This window comes from Bombyx mandarina, chromosome 19 (assembly GCF_030267445.1).
Source record: "Bombyx mandarina strain Sakado chromosome 19, ASM3026744v2".
NCBI lineage: Eukaryota > Metazoa > Arthropoda > Insecta > Lepidoptera > Bombycidae > Bombyx > Bombyx mandarina.
The window spans coordinates 12,580,755-12,596,159 of NC_143225.1; the positions used below are offsets into that span (position 1 = coordinate 12,580,755).

The 15,405-nt window shown below is 41.2% G+C and overlaps 1 pseudogene; it reads right to left on the reverse strand.

Annotated features, from left to right (window-relative positions):
- Positions 1-573: 573 nt before the first annotated feature.
- Positions 574-2,242, reverse strand: LOC149500891 (uncharacterized; annotated as a pseudogene).
- Between the last annotated feature and the right edge of the window lie 13,163 nt (positions 2,243-15,405).

Consider the following 15,405-nt stretch of genomic DNA (forward strand, 5'->3'; position numbering starts at 1 on the left):
ACTACATTTTATATTCCATCTACAAATAACACGGAACATGCTCAGCTCAAAACAGGAAAAAGACGAAACTCGTCAAAACCAGGAGGTCATATTAGATGCAAGGAGCACCAACCTTAACATAAGCGAATAAAGGCGAAAATCGATATCACCAAGAAAAAAGATTGATTTCGAGAAACATTAATAGATGTACAAACAAAAATCAATAAACACCGAATATATACGTAACGTTAATTATACTGTGTTCTGTGTAAATAATTTATTTGCGAGGTCGCGATGCCAGTCTAACTGAAAACACGAGCTTTATTTGTGATTAACCGGATTACACCGGATATTAGAACCGCCGAGTCAAGTCAAAAAAACTACTGTATTTTTTTTTAACTAGCGGTCGCCCGGTAGTCGAAACTAGACTATAAAATTATTAATTTAAATTATAAGTGTGAACATTATTATGGTTCTATTGTCAAAGACTTTACTTCTAAAGTATAATCACAGATTTCGCTAAGGCTATACACTATACACCATTAAAGAAAAACAATATTAATCTATTCTCAACTTACTATTATAAAATTAAATTTACTTTATATATAAAATCTGCGTTAGCTCACCGCCGGTTGGCAGAGTTCCCAGAAGGCTGGCAGCATTTCCACGCTGGATAGCAATGCTAATTCTTTGTGCAAAATACGTACCGGCCTTCTGGTCTCCCGAGGCCTCAAAAAGTTTTTTTTAAGGTCCTTAAAAAAGCTTTTAGCAGATGGGCCTAAAGTTTCCACCCCAAACGGAACAAAAATGACTAATTCTACCGCTGCCAGCGGTAGAATTAGTCCCAGGAAGATGTGTCGGTGCCATGGTATCTACACAAGTCGCATCCCAAACGAGCGACCGACCCATCTTCCAGGGAATTATCGACATACCGTCTGGTCTCTTACCATCGCTTCGCACCAAACCATTCGGTTCTAGAATGGCTGACACACCGGCGCTGACAAGGGCCCGACGGATGATGTCATTTATGCTGGCGTGGCGGGATATTCTGCCAGCGCTTTTCACGCATGAGAGCCCGTGGTAACCAAAGCGGTCGACAATGTTGCCACACTGGCAGTGATGCTGAACACAGCAAGGTGCCCCCAGGCGAAGACAGGTTGCTAAACGAAAGCTATTGTCGGACATTAGAGTGCCAGTGTGAAGTGATGGATGGGCCTGCAACCATAGCCCCGATTCCCATTCTGCAACTGCGAGGAGGCGAGCACGCTCTGTTGAATCTCTACATGAGTCAAGTAAATTTTTACGTATTAATTCACAGAGCGGCTCATCCCACAATCGCTGAGAGGTCGGGACCGTGGGCAGATCAGTATTAGGGCAGGTTAGTAACCACTCATTTCTTGCTTCAGTCATATAAGTGATTTTTGGATCCAATAAAGGCGAAGACAAAATTTTAGAAACGAGTTCGTAAGTACTGTGGACTGAACCAAGAAATGCTGGTAATGCTACACATGAAATTTTGCGGATGCCTAGGCCCCCAAGCTTTATCGGGAGAGAAGCTAGGGACCATGTTCGGTCGTCCATGTCTACGTTCAAAACCGTGACGAGTGTATCTCTCACTATGTTGTCCAAATCCTGTAAAAGAGTTTTCTGTGTCCAGATTGGACAACACCGGAGGTAGTAGGTAAATTTGGGAACGAAAAGGCAGTATCTAATGATGTTGTAAGCCATATGGGTGTTAATTTTGAGTAGACGGCCTGAACACGCACTAAAATTTTGGATTTTCTCTTTAACGAAGTCCTGCATGGACTCCTCCAAGACTGGGGCACCCAAGAGACGAAGTGATGACTTATCTACAATTTGAATGCCAGGAATAAGCTTCTTAATTTTCTCTAAAGTTGGTAACGAAATTTTATCATTTGAAACAAAAATTTCACATTTATTTAAATTAATTTGGAGACCAATTTCATGAAATTTTTCTTTTAAAAATAAAAAATCATCTAAAACAGTCTCCACATCACCTCCAAAGGTGCCATCATCGAGATACCACATGTTTAATTTTGATTTCAAATTGGTTATAATTGGGTGGATTGCTAAACTAAAAATGGCCGGCCCTAAAGGATCACCTTGCTGACAACCTACTTGAGAAAATATTAGGTTATTCTTGTATACTAATTTTGAATTTTGACTGTAGCACTGCCAAAGGTATGGGTAACAATCAGGAATTTTGTTTTTTATTTGTGTTAGCGGCTACCTTGCTACTATCTACTGAATTGAAGGCATTTTTGATGTCGACTTTGAGAAACACATCCCCTCCCTGCTCATGGAGAAAAGTCCTTAAGGCGTGGACAGCAGCCTCACAGCAGCCTCGCGAGCCAAAACCTAATTGGATAACACTGGTTGGAAGTATTGTTTTAATTTTTCCATGTTTTTCTTGCAACAGATTTTGGCTGCCAGATGGCGATATACAGTGCCCACGGCAATTGGTCTTACTCCCCCATCTTTCTTATTTAGAGCACATAAATTTGCACCATAGAGAATGTCAATGATTTTATCATTGACTTTACCCGAAAACATAAAATTAATTAAATCTTTTAAGCCTTTTAAAAGCGACTGGCCGACGGCGCCACAGCTGCCACTAGTTAGATCTTTAAGGTGCTGTGGAGTTAGGCTATCAAGCCCGCCAGCAGAACCACTCTGAAAAGATGCAAGAGCATTAGCAACATCCTCTATGGTCGCCTCTATGGCTCGTTCAGAGCTGGGAGGTTCAGGAAAAAATATGTTTGATGACGGATCTGGGTGTTTACTTTCGAGAGCTTGCAAAGTATCGGAGGTATCAGGTGCTATTACATCAGTTGAAAACAAAAGTTTTGCAGCACCCCTCATATCACCATCACCGAGTCTGGTTTCAACTTTTCTAAAAAATGTGGTCTCAGAGTGGGATTTTTTGGTAGACAAAATGAATGAATCGCTATTGAAATCATTGTTAGAGATATATGTGTTATTACTACAATTATCTTTGATTGTTTGTGTTATAGTCGTTTTAATATTTTTGTTAGGCCTAATGTGTAAAATTCTGAATGGAAAAAGAAGGACATGCTCCCAGGCCGAAACAGAATTCTGTATTATAACGTTGTTGATCAAATTTGATAACGATTGTGATGCTGCAATCCTTGCACCACGGGGAATTCTTTTAAGAACTGGAACGTTCTTTTTTAATTCTGAAATTTTTTCCCAAAAAGGTTTATCTGATTGTGACAGAGAAGTTATAGGGTGTGAAGGAGGAATTATGGTATGATTTGAGGAAGGGTTACAGGAATGAGATATTAAGTGATCATTTTTTGGGTGTTTTCGACTGATATGTATTTTGAGACCACGATTTCCTTTAAAAAGCCTCACTTGGGGACATTTTGGACATTGCAAAAAATTATCCTGAGATGCAGAAGCACCCGCAAACCCTGACGAAGAAGAGCTGCCGTCTAACTGAGGCACCTATCCATACAGACCTTTTTACAATAAACATACTACACATTTAAAATAGATAAAAAAGTAAACTTATATAAATAATATATATAGTATGCTATATTTATAGTATAGTAGCTATATCTAGAATGTATATAAATAGTTAGCTCAACAGACGTTAGTCCGCCCTCGTAAAAAAATAATATTAATAATAGAAATGTGGGGCTTTGGGGGATACAAAGTTTTTGCTTCACATATTAATATATAGATATGCAGCTTTGTTATATGCTAGTAAGTAACCTGGGGAGGTTTATACATTATAGTTTCACTGAACGTGTAGGCCTCCGGTCATCTTTCTCATCGAACCCGTCATTTGTGACGAAGGGCTCGATGAGTAAATTAGCCCACAGACACAGCCCACTGAGTTTCTCGCCGGATCTTCTCAGTGGGTCGCGTTTCCGATCCGGTGGTAGATTCTGCGAAGCACGGCTCTTGCTAGGGTTTGTGTTAGCAACAACGTCAGGTTTGGGTCCCGTGAGCTCACCTACTCGCCCGGTGACGCTGATACGGTCTCTCAAGACCATCAGCTTAGGTAGAAAAAAAGTGTAGGCAAGCTCACGGAGCGTCGTCCTGGCGAATCTGCTAACACTAGGCCGGATGACCGTGCGTGATTTGTATCGAATTATTTATTTATGTTGAAACGTCATATGAATTGTACTATGAAAATGTTGTAGACTTTTTTTGGATACGTAACATATATTGCAGTTTTAAAATAAAAAAGAAATATTAAAAAAATAAAAATTCCTAACCTAACCCAACATTAGAAATTAAGTTATTTTTTAATATTTCGTTCTTATTACAAGACTGCAACATAGGTTACATATCTAATTTAAAAAAAAAAACATAGTACAATTCACATGACGTTCAATATAATACATTACGTGCGTAATATCACGTCTCGTCCTTTGTCGTGTAACAAAACGCGCCACTTTTCCCTAACGTAGTTGGAAAATTTACAATGTATTGTGTTATGTTTAAATGTGTCATACGATTATTGCGTATTAATTATTGACGTTTTACTAGCACGACATGTTGGGAAAATATTGTGGTCAGTATATACAAACGGCTACAAGCAGCAATATAAACTAAAAGTTTGTATATCTATAGTTATATATTAATACGTGAAGCAAAAACTTTGTATCCCTTTTTACGAAAATTGCGCGGACGGAGGTGTATGAAATTTTCCACACTTATAGAGAATATAGAGAAGAAGTGCACAATGCTAATATTTTTTTAAAATAATACATAATAGATACATTAAATCAATAAAGAAAACATTACACACACTACATACCCTGTATTTGACGCACACACGCATGCATACTATTTATTGTCAAACTTTTGTTTTTGACGTCTGTTGTCAAATTGAGAATAGATTAAATATTGTTTGTCTTTGTTAATATTTTTTATAGTGTAGTTATGGCGAAATTTATGATTATAGAAGTATAAAATACAATCATAATAGTGTACAAATTTACAATTCCAATTGATTATAGTCGAATTTCGGCTACTGCGGGATCTCTAGTAGTACTTATTATGCCTACTGATTATATTCGCTTCGATTTTAGCGAGACGTATAAAAGTAGTTTAAATTATGTCAAAGTAAGTTAAATTACGTCAATTTAACTACTTTGACGATTGATCTCATGTTTTTTTTTTTACGACATATAACTTCGGATATAATTTATTTATTTGGGAAACCAAGAGTACAAAACAAACATATTACAAAATTAAAAAAAATAGCTAATACAATAACCAAACAAGTCTCCATCAATAAAAGCACATATAAAAGTAAAAAGTGAACAAAGCAATAAAAGAGAAATAAAAAAAATTAAGTTTACACTAAAAAAAAAGCCCAAAAGCAACACAATACGCACACATGTATATCAACTTACTCTTTAAAACTTATCTTTATATATACATATATTTCTTCTGTGCGTGTGTTTGTCACTGAACTCCTACTAAAGGGCTGGATCGACTTGAATGAATTTTTGCAGGACAACATCTGCCGGGTCCGTTAGTTTAATATAATAATATAATGGACTTATAATATAACGAAAATAAGAAATGGGAGAAATAAAGCCTTAAAACTGGTTTTATTAATAATCTAAAGGTGGTTATGGACTATGATTTGGTTAAAATGGCCATTTTTATCTAAATCTATTGGGACTGGGTAAACAATCAGCTGAAGCTTTGCCTTCGGATATTTGGTGCCATCCGCCTTCAATACTGGTGCCATCTACTGCTGGTAGGACCTCTAATGAGTTCGCGCAGGTAGGTACCACCACCCTGCCTATTTCTGCCGTGAAGCAGTAATCCGTTTCGGTTTGAAGGGTGGGGCAGCCGTTGTAACTACGTTATATCTCAAGGTGGGTGGCGCATTTATGTCGTAGATGTCTATGGACTCCAGTAACCACTTAACACCAGGTGGGCTGTGAGCTCGTCCACCCATCTAAACAATAAATTAAAAAAAAACATTTCCGAGCCGAGATCAGTTTTCTAATTTTCATATCTTTTTTTTTTATTCATTAAGTGCAGACAACTGAATAAAATCTACACACGCTAACATTTAACTTAAATAGAAAAAATAATAATACATAGAATTCACCTTTTTCGGTGTGAACACAACTTGCAAAAGGTCAGTTGTGTTAAAAGTCGAGGTGCCTTTTATTTATTACATAATAAATTAACAGTGTATAATCGGGAAATGAGAAAAAACTATTTTAATAGATGAGATGAAGAGACATCGGGCAAGTGCGGATCCAGCTTTGGCGCCAGGAGGGGGTCACATAGTCAAATTTAGATGCGTTCGTTCCCAAACGTTTGCCATTATACAAAGTTATTATATCATATAGAATTAATTAAATATTGAAGGTATGTAGTTACATAAAATCTGTATGGTGACAAAATATATAAATAAAGTCATTATATTCAATTAGTGGTCCATCTAAGTCCTGGAACCAGCTCAGGGGGTGGTCATGACCCCCATGACCCCCCCGCTGGATCCGCCATTGACATCGGGTCCAGTTAATCATTGTTAAAGATTTTACAAAGTGTGTGGTTCTCAGCTACGACTTTTGAGATTCTGCGATAACCTTTAACGGTAAAATTATTAACATATTTTGGTAAAAGTTTTACCAAAAGTTTGGTAAAAGTTTTACCAAAATATCCAATCGTTCCGTCGGGTCAGTCGATCATTAATGGAATAAGTTCTTTGTTATACTCAAATGTTATTATAAAAACTATGACGTCGTTTGTTCAGGTATTATTGTTTTTATTTTATTCCATTCATTAGATGCATGGCACAGATGTAATGTACATATTTTGCCAACTGAAGTAAGAGAGGTGACAATGTCTCAAGCGATGGACCGTTGAGATATCTGATTTGGAGGATACCGAACTTATTTAAGATGCCTTTCAACATACTTTTTTCAACGTGGTAGGACGTCTTGTGATTCCGTACGGGTAAGTACCACCTCCCTGCCTATTTCTGCCGTGAAACAGTAATTTTTTTGGGTTTGAAGGGTGGGGCAGACGTAGTACTGTTAAAACTATGTACCTTAGAACTTTTGTCGGTGGGTGGCAGGCAATGGTTTCGTCCACCCATCTAAGCAATAAAACATAGGTTTTCATCAGGCCAGTAATATATAAGTATCTGTATCAGTTAACCAACTGTGTGATATCTCCACTATCCTCAGCAGTGCAGCACTGATTGAGCTGGAGTGAAGCCCTCGTAATTCAGATAGTCTCTTCTTCTTCTTCTTTTCTGCTGGGGTGTAGGGATCGAATCAAGTTCTTGGGTAGTCCGTTCTAGCTTCTACCACGTTATGCCCAAGACATCCAGTTCCTGCTCTACTGAGCGACGCCAAGTTGTTCTGAGGCAGCCTCTCTTCCTTTTTGCCAGACACTTTTTTCAGATAGTGTACCGTGGTTGGACCTCTTGTGAATCCGCGCGGGTGGGTACCACCACCCTGCCTATTTCTGCCGTGAAGCAGTAATGCGTTTCGGTTTGAAGGGCGAGGCAGCTGTTGTAACTATACTTGAGACCTTAGAACTTATATCTCAAGGTGGGTGGCGCATTTACGTTGTGGATGTCTATGGGCTCCAGTAACCACTTAACACCAGGTGGGCTGTGAGCTCGTCCACCCATCAACACTTTTTTCAGATAGTGTGCCGTGGAAAAATAAATGTTCATACTTGGATCCAATCGTATACAAGTTAACAATGCCGAAGTTACAAGCTTGCAACTGTTCAATATTTATTTAGAATCAAATTACCATTGGCCATTGTATTGTAAACAGTACATATTGTGTGCCAATACTTTTTTGATTGATTACTTTTAGTGAAATTCCGTAGTTGATCATACATCGCAGATGGCTTTAAAACTTAAAAACTTTCGCAATTATACTTTTTTAACAGTATATTCAACGGGTTCTTACCACAATATAAAATTATTATTTATTGAGTCCCAATATTTTGGTCTTGTTGTAAGCGCCAGGATAACGGGTAAACTGAAGACTGCTGCAATAATCATTTCACGAGCAGATGAGTATGTCATTTTTATTATTATCTACGGTAATTTCAAATGTAACACGTATGTTCGACTGACGAGTTCAATAATAGACTTATTAACAGACATTAAACTTTAGTAAAATTTTCGAACAAAGTTGACTTATTAATTATTCATTGACCTTAATGATGGTTTCATTTGAAAAGTAAGCCCCGAATTTTCTTTTATTATTAAAGTGGTTAAAAGCACAACGCCTTTTTATTTCGCGACAGTTGGATATTTATGTACATATGTATTAGTTTTTTTTTTTTTTTTCTTTTTCCTACCTATGCTGATAGCCTTGAGAGGCTATTTCAGCTTCACCCTAACGTGTGTAGGTGAGCTCACGGGGCTCAAACCGGAGAGTTGCTAACACTGACCCTAGCAAGAGCAGTGCTTCGCAGAATCTACCACCGGATCGGAAACGCGACCCACTGAGAAGATCCGGCGAGAAACTCAGTGGGCTGATCATATTAGTAATTATCTGTATATCAATATATTTGTTTTATTTGTTTTTTTTTATAATCGAGAAAATTAGGAGGAGATAATACAACTACATATTTTGGTAAAACTTTTACCAAAATATCTATTATCTAATAAAATATACATTACATCTGTGCCATGCATCTAATGATTCTAATGGTATAAAATAAAAACAATAATACCTGAACAAACAGCTATCATTGTTATTCTAAATAAGTCGCGTTTAATACTACGTCATTGTTTTTATAATAACATTTGAGTATAACAAAGAACTTATTCCATGAATGATCGACTGACCCGACGGAACGATTTGAAGTGGGTCTTGGCCTCCGACAAGAAAGAACGTCATCGGTCATCATATATAGACTTCGTGATACTAACTCATTAGGTACTTACCTTTGTTACCCTTTTGTTATATACTCGTATTGTTTAAATTCAAATCAAATCAAATCAAAAAAAATTTTATTAACATAAATGAAAGTACATACTTGTTGAACGTCAAAAGAACTACTGATTTATATTATTGTTGTCGGCAGTTGGCGGCTGTTTGCATGAGTGTATCAGGCTCACCACAAACCGGGAGGAGTGGCGATTGCTTGTGAGGCGCATAACATCTACCCACAGTAATGATGCTAAATGAAAGCTAAATGACGACCACGACCGCTCTGACAAGAGTGATATGATAAAGGAAAAGAAAAAAAAGTTATATTATTGTAGATGGCAACACAGTGACAGCCCAGAGACAATTATTGTTTTTGGGTTTAATAGCTCTATTCAATTTGTATCCTGGTATGTAAATAAGGCGCGTGCTATACCTACATGAAATTGTGTATTAATCAATTACATATTTGATCTTGGTAATTAACTAAGATATAACAATTTTTATAATTTTATGTATTACCGGTGAATCACATGCAGAATGCAGCCACCGATCTTGATACTTAAAGTGTTGTTTAAATTGTAGATTAATTACACAAATTAAAATTTTGAGAGGATAGAGGATACCGGATCTATTTCATTTGATAGCTTTATCAGTAAATAAAATAATATAATTCGAAATTACGAGCGTTTCTCGCGATTCTTGACTTGTTTATCAATAATCTAGAAGTCCGGGGATTGGAAATTAAAGCCGGGTTCGATAGATCCGGCCGTCACATTCCAGGACGAACAGAAACTTGACAAATGCTGATCGAATGATTTTTAAAATTTCGTAATTATAATTACAATTATCTATCGGCTTATCAACCGAATTACGTAATTATATAATATGTGTGTGGTATATTAATAGTAACGCAACGGTTCTGATTTATCTGCCGAGTGAGGGCACGTGCGGACATTGGATTCTGTCCAACTCCCCGAAAAATATCGACTTGTGTTGCCACCTTAGAAAATAATTGAAATTCTGTGTCAATTTATTCCTGCTAGTGCTGTACATGAATTTTTTTATAATCTGTACCAGTGAAATACGTCTGTTGAGCAGTTCTTCTAATTCAAACGTAACTATTCCACAAAAGACTGCCGGCTATGATACGCTTTACCCAAAATCTATAAAAATCAGTAAAAAAATAAGATGATTATGATGAACTAAATATCTCAGTTGCTTTAGACTACCAAACTCAATGTGATGATATTTCAAGGCAGGTATAGGTATACAGGACGCCCATCTATGAAACAAATTATAAAATTGTATAATTGGTCACCCAATCATACGATTTTATAAATTTATTTAAACACAAATCAAAATTAAGTAGATATGTGAAGTGGTTTTTTTTTTTGCTAATCTAGCAACCCTAGCACTTATTAGTCCACAACTCAGGGCACACCTGTGTACTGTGTTAAATTCGGGACCGACACGAAGAGGTGAAGGTGGCCGTTTGAGCCAAAAGGGATTCTCCGAAACAGCCACGGACAAACCAAAATTAGGTTTTCTACGTATTTCATACGTAAATAATTTTTCGGGCTGTTTGTTTGAGGATGCCGTTCATAATCCAATTTTAATGCTTTTACAAACAATTATATTGCAAATTAGCTGACTCGGCCTACTTCGTAGAAAGACCTATGCTTTTGTATAAAATAAACTTAAAACAAACAAAAGGAATCCTTCCGACGGGGGACACATCAAAGGGAAAACAAAATCGTTATTTTTATTCAATTCCGAGCATTCTCATATTTATCTACCTTTTAAAGCTTCTCTGGACTTCCACAAATAATTCAAGACCAAAATTAGCCAAATCTGTCCAGCCGTTCTCGAGTTTTAGCGAGACTAACGAACAGCAATTCATTTTTATATATGTAGAATAAAGTTTGTAGGTGATGAAAAACAAAAGTAATAAAAGATAGCAATTCCTATTCAATTAGGCCTTCCGTTTATTTCCACTAGGCCATACAGCCTACGTCATTAAAACTCATAAAACCAGATAATTCATGGATTTATGAGTGCAAACCACAGCGCTGACTGTATTCAGGTCAGCGGAATAATTACGTAAAAATTAATACGATCAAGATGGTTGTACAAACATGAAGGGGTGCGAAGTGATACATGTCGCTATCTCTTTCGCACGGAAGTACTTTTTTTTATGATTGAAGGATTACTGGTGGCCCGGAGGCCTTTCCAGTTTCACCAGGACAGGTGGGCGAGCCAAGGATCAGCCAGGAGGGGTGGGATTTGCTAACAGCTACCCGAGCGCCTCCGAAGGAGACCTAACAACTCAAGAGCAGCTGCTTCGCGAATGAATCTACTACCGGATCGGAATCGCGACCCGCTGAGAAGATCCGGCGAGAAACTCAGCGAGCATATTCATGGGTTAGGTTGCACGTCGACCTCTTTGTCGAGTTCGACGAGTACGGTTACCGGGAAGATGGGTGTACAAAAATGAAGGGGTGCGAAGTGATACATCTCGCTATCTCTTACGTACGGAAGTACTATAATCGCGGTAACGTTACGAAATATCAACTTTTTTTTTATTGCTTAGGTGGGTGGGACCAGCTCACAGCTCACTTGGTGTTAACTGGTTACTGGAGCCCATAGACATCTGCAACGTAAATACGCCACCCACCTTGAGATATAAGTTCTAAGGTCTCAGTATAGTTACAACGACAGAAATAGGCAGGGTGGTGGTACCTACCCGTGCGGACTCACAAGAGGTCCTACCACCAGTAATTACGCAAATTATAATTTTGCGAGTTTGATTTTTATTACACGATGTTGTTCCTTCACCGTGGAAGTCAATCGTGAACATTTGTTGAGTACGTATTTCACTAGAAAAATTGGCGACGACTTTCTTACTTGTCAATTACCTTAATTATTACATTTAATAATAAAACAATACAAATCGAAACTTGCACATATTCAAGATACGAAGCGAGTCCGTTAATTAGTTACTGTAACTAATAGACGACGATCGTGGATTCCGGCACAAACCTTGAGACATGAGGTCAATTACAATTGTATTTTATTGTTTCTCAAATCAAAATAAACCGATAACCAACGTTAACTGATCCCTAAAGCATAATACAGTATACATAGTATTTACAATGAACCTTTTTCAGGTAGAATTCGAGAACTACGCAGTGAAAGAATAGTTTTTCTACGAACTATTATTATGTTTTGTTTAACTCTCTTTATTCAAAGTGAGTCATGACGTTAGGGCAAACGACCCCCCACACCGATTTCATTGGAATCAATCCAAAAAGAATTTGAAGCCTGCTTTTGTAATCTTGATTTAATATAGATTGTCGTTCTAGAAAATTCTCTTCTTCTTCGAGCCGTTGGATCTCTCTACTTCGAGCCGTTGGACTATAACCATATTGAAAAAGTTAGCGAATTCGCAGTTTAGGAAAGAAAAAAACTACTTTCACCTCTAAAATAGACACAAAACAGGCAACTCTTTTTTATTTATTTAAATTTGCCTCGAATGTAGTTCTTATAACAAATTATCATATTGTATTTCTTCTTTTTGAACGGAATTAAATTACATTTGTTTGGTATGAGTCCAACCATAACAATACACGAAAAACCTTTTAAACGCTTAAATAAATCCAAGAAATAAGAAAGTTCATTGAAGGGGTTCTGATTTGAAGTTAATTGAAAACGAACCAAGCAGTTGGACTACAATTCTCACAACACACATATAGCAGAAAAGCAAACACCGGCATCAAAATAAGTCCTATTGTTTTTTTTTTGGGGTCACAGGCTTAAAAATAGATGCCTACATAAAACCGCAAAGAAAAACTCATGTCCATTCGACACGTTGTTGAAAGATTCGCGTTCAACGAAAACATTCAATTATAAATACTTATGATGTTTACATTATTATAACAGTGGCATATTTAAAGAACACGTTTCGTTGTACTGTGACCGTGTTAGTAAACACACGGCTAGTGCAGACGAACTACTTATTGTACAAACGTGATTTAAGCAGAGTCCGTGTGAAGCACATTAAGTACCCGCGTAATAACTCGGCCGGTCTGAAAATGGGCATTTCAACTTCTACGTAAGTCTGGTAGTAAATTATGAAAAAAAAACAACGACCTATAAACGAAAAATAACAATAGCAGTTAAAAAATTACTTGGCGTACTTCTCTCCGAACAGGCCTACCGTCGAGTTCGGGCATTTCCTGGACGGGATCGGGGCGATTGCTCGCCGCCTCGCTCCTCGTCCAGTGATTCTCGCGGGGGACCTCAATGCGAAGTCTGTCGCATGGGGCTCCCCCCGCTTGGACGCTCGTGGTAGGCTACTGGAGAGGTGGGCGTACGCGGCCGGCCTCTGTTTGTTAAATAGAGGTTCGGTTGCGACGTGCGTGCGGTGGCAGGGCGAGTCTATTGTGGACGTTACGTTCGCAAGCCCGGCCATAGCACGCCGTATCCGCGACTGGAGAGTTTTGGAGGGGGCGGAGACGCTGTCAGATCACCGATATATTCGGTTTGATCTCTCCGCCCGTTCCGCAGTCGCGGACGTCCACGGGGACTACCCCCGTGGTGCGTCCCGGTCATTCCCCAAGTGGGCACTGAAGCGCCTGAATAAGGAGCTCCTGATGGAAGCCTCTACGGTGGCGGCGTGGGCGCCCATGCGTCCACACCCGGTCGAGGTCGAGGGAGAGGCAGGATGGTTCCGGGACACGATGCGTCGCATCTGTGATGCGTCGATGCCCCGGATCGGCCCTCGACTTCCTAATCGCCAGGCGTACTGGTGGTCGCCCGAAATTGCGCAACTCCGCGTGGAGTGCGTTCGGGCGAGGCGCGAGTGCGCCAGGCATCGCCGCCGCCGCCTGCCGCGGCGCAACGATCTGGTTGCATTTGCGGCGGCAGAGGCCCGGCTGCACGGCGCATTTCGCGTCGCGCAGAGGGCATTGCAGCTGGCCATCAGAAGAGCCAAGAACCAACACATGGAGGGTCTCTTGGAGACGCTGGATGAGGATCCGTGGGGGCGGCCCTATCATATAGTGCGCAATAAAATGCGCTCATGGGCCCCCCCGATCACGGAGCGTCTCCAGCCTCAGCAGCTGCGGGACATCGTCTCGGCGCTGTTCCCGCAGGAGCGGGAGGGATTTGTCGCTCCCGCTATGGACGCGCCGCCGGAATACGACGGCGAAGTCCCTGCTGAGGTGCCCCGTATAACGGGGGCGGAGCTCCGTGTGGCCGTGCGCAAAATGTGTGCGAAGGACACTGCACCCGGCCCGGACGGCGTCCATGGCCGGGTTTGAGCCTTGGCTCTTGGTGCCCTAGGGGACCGACTCTTGAGGCTTTACAACTCCTGCCTCGAGTCGGGACGGTTTCCTTCATCGTGGAGGACGGGCAGACTCGTGCTGTTGAGAAAGGAAGGGCGCCCGGCGGATACTGCCGCCGGGTACCGTCCCATCGTGTTGCTGGATGAGGTGGGCAAGCTGCTGGAACGCATTCTGGCGGCCCGCATCATCCAGCATCTGGTCGGGGTGGGACCCGATCTGTCGGCGGAGCAGTATGGCTTCCGAGAGGGCCGCTCAACGGTAGACGCGATCCTTCGCGTGCGGGCCCTCTCGGAGGAGGCCGTCTCCAGGGGTGGGGTGGCTTTGGCGGTGTTGCTCGACATCGCCAATGCGTTTAACACCCTGCCCTGGTCCGTGATAAGGGGGGCGCTGGAACGACATGGAGTGCCTCCCTACCTTCGCCGGCTGGTGGGTTCCTACTTGGAGGACAGATCGGTTACGTGCACCGGACACGGTGGGATCCTGCACCGGTTCCCGGTCGTGCGCGGTGTTCCACAGGGGTCGGTGCTCGGCCCCCTTTTGTGGAATATCGGGTATGACTGGGTGCTGAGAGGTGCCCTCCTCCCGGGCCTGAGCGTAATCTGTTACGCAGACGACACGTTGGTCGTGGCCCGGGGGGGTAGTTTTGCCGAGTCTGCCCGTCTTGCTACCGCTGGGGTGGCGCATGTCGTCGGCAAAATCAGGAGATTGGGCCTCGACGTGGCGCTCAGTAAATCCGAGGCCATGTGGTTCCACAGGCCCCGGAGAGTGCCACCTGTCGATGCCCATATCGTGGTTGGAGGCGTCCGTATCGGGGTCGGGGTGCAGTTGAAGTACCTCGGCCTCATTCTGGACAGTCGTTGGACCTTTCGTGCTCACTTTCAGAGCCTGGTCCCTCGTTTGTTGGGGGTGGCCGGCGCGTTAAGCCGGCTTCTGCCCAACGTCGGGGGGCCTGACCAGGTGACGCGCCGTCTGTATACGGGGTTGGTGCGATCAATGGCCCTATACGGGGCACCTGTGTGGGGCCAGTCCCTGACCGCGGGGGTGGCGAAGCTGCTGCAACGGCCGCAACGCACCATCGCGGTCAGAGTCATCCGTGGTTATCGCACCATCTCCTTTGAGGCGGCGTGTGTACTGGCTGGGACGCCGCC